Source organism: Triturus cristatus, chromosome 1_2 (assembly GCF_964204655.1).
Source record: "Triturus cristatus chromosome 1_2, aTriCri1.1, whole genome shotgun sequence".
NCBI lineage: Eukaryota > Metazoa > Chordata > Amphibia > Caudata > Salamandridae > Triturus > Triturus cristatus.
The window spans coordinates 409,779,258-409,786,161 of record NC_140580.1 but is presented as its reverse complement, the minus strand read 5'-3'; the positions used below and the strand labels follow the sequence as shown (position 1 = coordinate 409,786,161).

At 46.9% G+C, this 6,904-nt stretch overlaps 1 long non-coding RNA gene across 1 annotated transcript; it reads right to left on the bottom strand.

Annotated features, from left to right (window-relative positions):
• Positions 1–5,637: 5,637 nt before the first annotated feature.
• Positions 5,638–6,310, bottom strand: LOC146867433 (uncharacterized). The gene is made up of 3 exons (XR_014966089.1): positions 6,256–6,310; positions 5,850–5,963; positions 5,638–5,753 (listed from the first exon to the last, which is right to left on the bottom strand). It is a non-coding gene; the product is annotated as an uncharacterized LOC146867433 (long non-coding RNA).
• Between the last annotated feature and the right edge of the window lie 594 nt (positions 6,311–6,904).

Genomic DNA, 6,904 nt, shown 5'->3' with positions numbered 1-6,904 from the left:
AGTCCTGTACTCCACTTCTGACCATAGAGAACTCTCTAGGTCATTGCCCAACAAACATTCTACTGGGAGGTCTGCACTAACCACAACCCTTTTGAGGCCAGTTACCCCTCCCCATGAGAAGTTAACAACTTCTCATGGGATGTGACACTGGCACATGTGTCCCTGTAGGCTTGAGCCACTTTTTCATTAACTAAAGGAGTCTGTCTGTACTTGCCCAGGTTACTGGGGCTCACAGTCAGGGACAAATCAATGTCCCCATCACAGATCAAGACTGCCTGTGTCAGGGTTCTGTCTAAGTCAGAATCTCCTTCAGTTCCCATAGTGATTCCCACTACACCCTTTGTCTGGGGACCAACACTGCTAACAGTAGTACTGGGAGCAGGTGCCTTAGGGGCAACAGTGTTGGGGGCTCCACCCTTCTTACAATCACTAGTCCAGTGAGTTGTATTCTTGCAATGATTGCACCAGTGTTTCTTTTGACCTTCTTTCTTCTTTCCCTTGGATTGTTGTTGGGACCCACCCTCCTTAGCAGTAGTTTGGGGCCCTGTTGAAGACTTCTGGTCTTTAGGTTTCTGATCTCCACCCTTTTGGTCTGTTTTCTTCTGATCACCCCCTTGGCCCTGGTTCTGGTTCTTTTGCTTAACCCTGGTTCTGACCCATTTGTCTGCCTTCTTTCCCAATTCTTGGGGAGAGGTCAGATCAGAGTCAACCAAGTGTTGATGCAGTTGCTGGTTTTGACAGTTATTTAAAATCTGTTCTCTCATCATCAAATTGTACAATCCTGTATAATCAGATACCTTACTTCCCAGCAATCAACCCTCCAAAGCCTTAGTGGCACATTCAATGTATTCAGACCAGTCCTGAGTCTGTGTCTTCTGGGTGTCTCTGAACATTAACCTGTACTGTTCAGTGGTTAAGCCTAACCCATCAACTAGGACACTCTTCAGGACTCTGTAATTTCTGACATCCTCTTCTCTAGTAGTGAGGAGTCTGTCTCTGCCTCTTCCTTCAAAGGAGAGCCAGAGGATTGCTGTCCACTGGTCTTCAGGAATCTGCTGCACTTTGCAGGCTCTCTCAAGAGCAGTCATCCATTTGTGGATGTCATCCACAATTTTGTAGGGGGGCACAGCCTTAGACAGGTTCCTGTTATCAAAGACCCTATCTTTGTCCTTAGGGACAATGCTGCCACCAGTGGGTATAGACCCACTCTCTCTAGGTTGCCTAGCCTTACTCAGTTTCTCTTCCATCAGGGCTACCTCTAGCTCCTGCTTCCTGATCCTCAGCTGGGCTTCCTGCATTCTGGCCTCATGTTCCCTCCTCTGAGGGGTGGTCATCCTTTTCCTGGAGTGACCTTGAGAGCCTCTAGATGCATGAGAAGCATTAGAGTCACCTGAGCGGTTCCTTTGCCTCCCAAGCCCCTGGTTAAGTCCACTGGGGAGATCCAATGGGATGATCCCATTGTCAGTCCCCAATAGCCTTAGTTTAGCTGGGCCAAGTATAACACTTGGCACTGGGCTATTTCTCCCTTCATCCTCACTACTTTCTGTATCCTCACCACTTTCCTCCTCTGTAGTATGATTCTCATCTAAGGGATGGCTATTGGAAAGGGGTACTTCAGTAGCATCTTCAGAAGGGGGGCCTCCTGTTCCTGTCCCTAAGGGGCCTAACTGGGAAGCTTTCTTGAGCTCTCTCTGATTTTCATCATTTTACAAGAGTTGTCTGAGCTCAGCAGAGGCTGTTTAAGGCCTCTAAGAGTTGCCAAATGCCTGAGCTCATTCTGGTTAAGGGTAGCAAAGATGGATGGTGCCCTCTGGGGGTCACTCTCAACAGAGATGGGTACAGTGGACCCCTCTGCCCCAGCCATTGCTCTTAAGTGTTTGTGGATGTGTTGCAATCTACCTACACTTGGGTTTACCTACTAAACCTATCTAGTAGTTGTAGTCAGGGTGTGCTACTCCCTTTGCTCTACAACAACTAAGTTCAGTAGAACTTATGTATATCTAATCTTGTTTTATATGTACCTACAGGTACCTATGTGATCTTTCAATTGGTAACCAAGAGATTACAATGGTAAAACACAGCAAGCTCAAATCCAACCGCTGCTCACCAATGTGAGAAGTTGGCCTGGTATATGATGCTCACTAGTTAAAGTGATCACCTTGTACCATGCCAAGCAACCCTTATGGTGTGGTTGTAAGTCAACCTTGTCGGACTAGCTGCCCTAGTGGTAGCGTAGGCTAAGCAGTCTTTGAGGCTAAACTCGTGAAGCGTGTTAAGCCAGCTGTTTTACCAAATGTAACCCCCCTTTATACCAATGAAAGGACACCACACAGATATATATTCAAAATATATATGTATTTATTTCTCAAAGTAACCCCTAGTCTCTTTATGAGCACAGGAGCACAAATCGTCAAACAAGATTACAGTAGAATACACAGAAGTTGCACTTTATATGGATAGGCCCTGGTGGCCGCTCAAACCATGTACTAAAATAGTGGTATAAGTACCATGAACAGAAAAGAGAAAAGGCCTAGGGCCTCTAGAATCGCTGGACCTACAAGGAGCTAACTTCAGTTAGTGACCAGGAGGTCCACGGGTGGCGTGTGCAGAGCAAATAGTCACACGCGTGCTCCCATAGGTTTCAATGGGTGCGTAAAAAGTACAAAGTTACTGCAAAAAGGATCTTCCGGATGGACTAGGAACTCAAGATTGGAAACACAGGCACTAGAGATGTTACTCTACACTTGGGCACCGGAGTGCCAACTTTACCTCACCCACAGGAAGCGGGTGCATAGGTGTCGAAGTGCGTCGGGTTTCTTCTATCTGTTCCGTGGAGCCTGAAGACAAAGATGCTGAAGGCGGTCGGTCCGGGAGAGATGCGGTGGATCCAAGAGTGGATCGGAGATGTTGAAGACCTGTAAGCAGAGGGGACAGTGTTCACAGTCACTAGCCAGTGACCAGCGTGGCACCAGGTGGGTACCAGGCGATGTCGGGTGCAAACAGGAAGAAAGGTGTAGCTTGTCTCTGCAGCCACGTGGTCCCTGAAGGTCGACGACGTCCAGGAGTCGGTTCACGAGCTGTCCCACGCAGGTTCTCGCTGTCGGCGGTGTCGGTGACTTGATCGAAGCAAACAAGCCTTGGCAAAAGCAATTGTTGTGGAGAACAAGATAAGCTGATTGTTCTGACCAGCAAGGTCAGAGGGACTGCTCCTTTGGAGGGGAGCAAGGGCCAGTCTGGAGCTACCAGACCAGCGGTGTATTTCTTGAAGTTCGTCGCCAAGATGGCCACTAGCCAGCGGGCCAGCAACCGGTTAGGCGCGTCGAGTGGCAAAATGCAGAAGAGCCCCACGCAGATCGTGGAGATGCTGGAGGGCTCACCTTTGGTGCAGATGCTGCTCGAGGGTTGGGCTTCTCAGATCCCAAAGCACAACTTGGAGGGAGCCTCGGTTGTTGCGCTTGCAGCTTGTCGTTGTCGTTCCAAGATGGCTGGCTCCACGTGTCTCGGTGCCTCCACGGGTCTCCTCTTTTCAGGGACTGTGGATCGGGTGGTGAGAGGTCTGGAGGTCCAGGTGTTGTCAGTCTCTGGGCTCGGGCTCTGGCGGGAGGTGGCGGCAAAGCAGACGTTGATTCGCTGGATGGTGCTTGCGTTAGCAAGGTGGTCAATCCCTGACCACAGGGGAGATTTCCTTCAGTCTTCTGTGCAGCAGAATGTCGAAGTTCCCGTCTTCTTCTTAGTTTCAAGTTGATTCCAGGATGTCTGAAGTCTTAGGACACAGCTCCTACCTTTAAGCGGATTCTAGGGGCCGGACTACCTGCTAGGTCCCTCCCTATGGGTGGGACCAGGAAGGGGGGTGGTTACACCCCCAATCCTTTGTCCAGCTCGCCCCAGGTCCGGGACTGGTGTGCCCCAGGACCGGATTGAACTGGCATATGCACCGAGGCTCCTTGTGAGCCACAGGCATGTCTGGTTTCTTTCAAGCCCTACCTGACCAATACACAAAATCCTGTCTGGGGTGGTGCATGCACCTCCCCTGGCAGGAAACCCTTTGTCCACACCTCCCAAGCTGGAAGGACTCCCAGCAGCAGGAGGGCAAACTTGTGTCTCTGGTGGCAGCATCCATTTTGTGGAGCTGAGGCTATGTCTGATTTTACCCGGGTTTCAGGTACTGTACATGTCGTGTCCCTCTAGAAGGGTGGAATGCTAACCCCGTCGCCAGAATTGGCGAGGGGTTAGTATTCCAATTCGTATGACACCTTACTCGACATGTTTTGATAAAGCCAAACCAAAGATAGCATTTAACCGCGAGGTTCATAATGCACTTAAGAGTATATGGTATGACGATATGTGGAAACAGGAGAAGGAAGGGGTTCCGACCACTGCAGACAGGCTCAGCTCATGCCAGAGCACCATCTCACATGGAACCAAGCACTCTGCCTTCAGGATTGTTAAGGCCTGCCATAGGAGTGACTTATAGGTTACCAGGTGTCCCATTTAAGGTTAGGTATAGGTATACTACACCTAAGTAAGAGGTGATTACACCAACTTACCCCAGCTGAGTGATCAGCCAGTTGTGTCAAATTGTTAGGCCAAGCCTGGGGTGGCATAATACATGCTTCAGCCCCTGGCAGGCCTTGGGTACACCAATGCCCTGGGTACCTAGTGTACACTGGTACAGGGGCTGACAGGGTGATCCACTTCCAATTGGTTATGCACCTAGGGTGCATAGTGTTAATTTAGTAGAGAGAACAGCAGGCTGGGGGTCTGATTGGCAGGCCCACAGCCTCAATATGTCAAAAACCAGTGAAGCAAAAAGCAAAAATTTGGGGTGACCATAGGATAGCAGACCCTACTCTCCTACAATAAGGAACACTACATATAATTCAAAAGACCAACACTCACAAGGCACCAATAAATCAAGCACAAAAACAATACATAATACAATAGTACAATAAAGTAATAATACTAAAAGACTAAACTGGAATAACAAAACGCCTACGTGCGTTTCAGAACACTAAAGCACATACAAGTTTCCTTCTTCTGGGCGAAAATATACTTTCAATATTGTAGGGCCATCTGTGAACAGTAGAGCAACCACCGGATATGTGGTGTAAAAGCTCACAAAAAGATAAATCTGCGGGAACAACAAAGCAAGGTTTAAACACTGTATGACATTTAAAAACAACAACCAAGTCAGAGCTGGACAAAAAATGTGCGTGATAACTATCACAAGCAAGTGAAATAAAAAAATGCATACATATTAATACACAATAGCCCAGTGTGACAAATGCCTCAATAACACTAATACCAACACCACGTGAATACACCACCACGAACAGTTTGTATGGTGAAGAGACAAATGTAAGAAAGCAAAGCTGCCCAAATACAGGAAGTGCACAGAAAAATAAAGTGCAGGAAAATGAGGAATGAGGTTGAATATAAATATATAGAGAACCTACTTAAAAAGCTCAGAAGGTTAGAGCACGAATGTATCTTTCTATTAATGGTATCAGCAGACATCCATGTACTGAAGATTAACTGTCATCTAGTGGGGGCATACATGAAAATTACAAGAATTACACAAACTGCTCCAGGTGAAGACAAGACAGAACCTAGATCTATTTGCAAAGGCAGGATTACCGTGATTCGAGGCAGGTCCAGGGCAGTAAAGATTGGTCCCGGCGTGGAGAAACGATAATCCACTTTCACCGCAGGAAATAGAGGACCTTCAAAAGTCTGTGACGCAGAATAGGGTGCTGGGGGAATACACCGTAATACCTATAAGCACTTTTCCCAGTGGCATTAACGAAAGAGATGAAACAAACAAACAGAATATAAAACATAATCCTTACTTAGATAGAGGCTCGGTATAGAGCAATCCCAATCCAATATCCGGGGGAAGAGATCGCCAAAGGTATTAGGATCAGAAACCATGGATTAGGTGTAACACTCCTGAGGGTATAGCTCTGAAAATACAAAGCACAGGCGTATGCAATCAAAATGAAGTGCCCTAAAGTAACGACTCGATATTAGAAGTAAATCTTAAACTTCACGGGAGTTTATATGGAAGCAATGTATACATATATATAGCACCAAAACAAGGGGGCATACTTCAAAAGATGTCCGTAAGAAGTGAGGCTAAGATATAAGCAGCCGAATAAGAGCGCTAAAAACTCCCCACTAGTCCCAGTACGAGGTGGAGTCAACGAGGCGGATAAGAAATATATATGTATACAGACATACTGCCTCGGTGCTTACCTAACTCATATAGCGGAAATCTCGTACGTGCGTAATGCCGTGCACATCTCCAGCTGCTGCTGTGAAGGTGCTCAGACCGCGCAAAAAATATATGGCCAATCGGAAGAAAGTGGGCGGGACTAACGTGCATGCTAGAAAGGAAAAGCGTCAATGAGGATACAGCAACGTTTGGAGAAAGCCTACGAGTGCTAGTCCAGGCACCATATTAGGATCCCAGTCGATGGTGCCAATCGAAATAATGTGCATGTATATAAGCACACCCATGCTCAAAGTAGTGAGCCTGGAGGGAATTAACGGTAACATGAGAAAACACAATACTAAAAAGTACCAATGGAGGAACAAGGGAGAATAATAAATAACAAATTAAAAGAAAGCAAGATAAAGAAAGCATCATAAGGGAAAACTGTTAGCAGCCAAAGATATCACGGGGCTTACTGCAATCCAAAGGGAGCATCTTGAGACAAAAAATAGTGAATAATAACAGATAGTAGTGCCCAAACATTCTGCTAAATGGGCTCAGTAGATTCCAAAAGGTCAAAGATTCAGAGATGTTCATAAAAGGGCATTCTCCCATGGGAGATGGTCATTGAGCCCAGATGCGACCGTTTGGAGGGTGTATATCCAGAATACCTCTCTTTTACGTCTAATT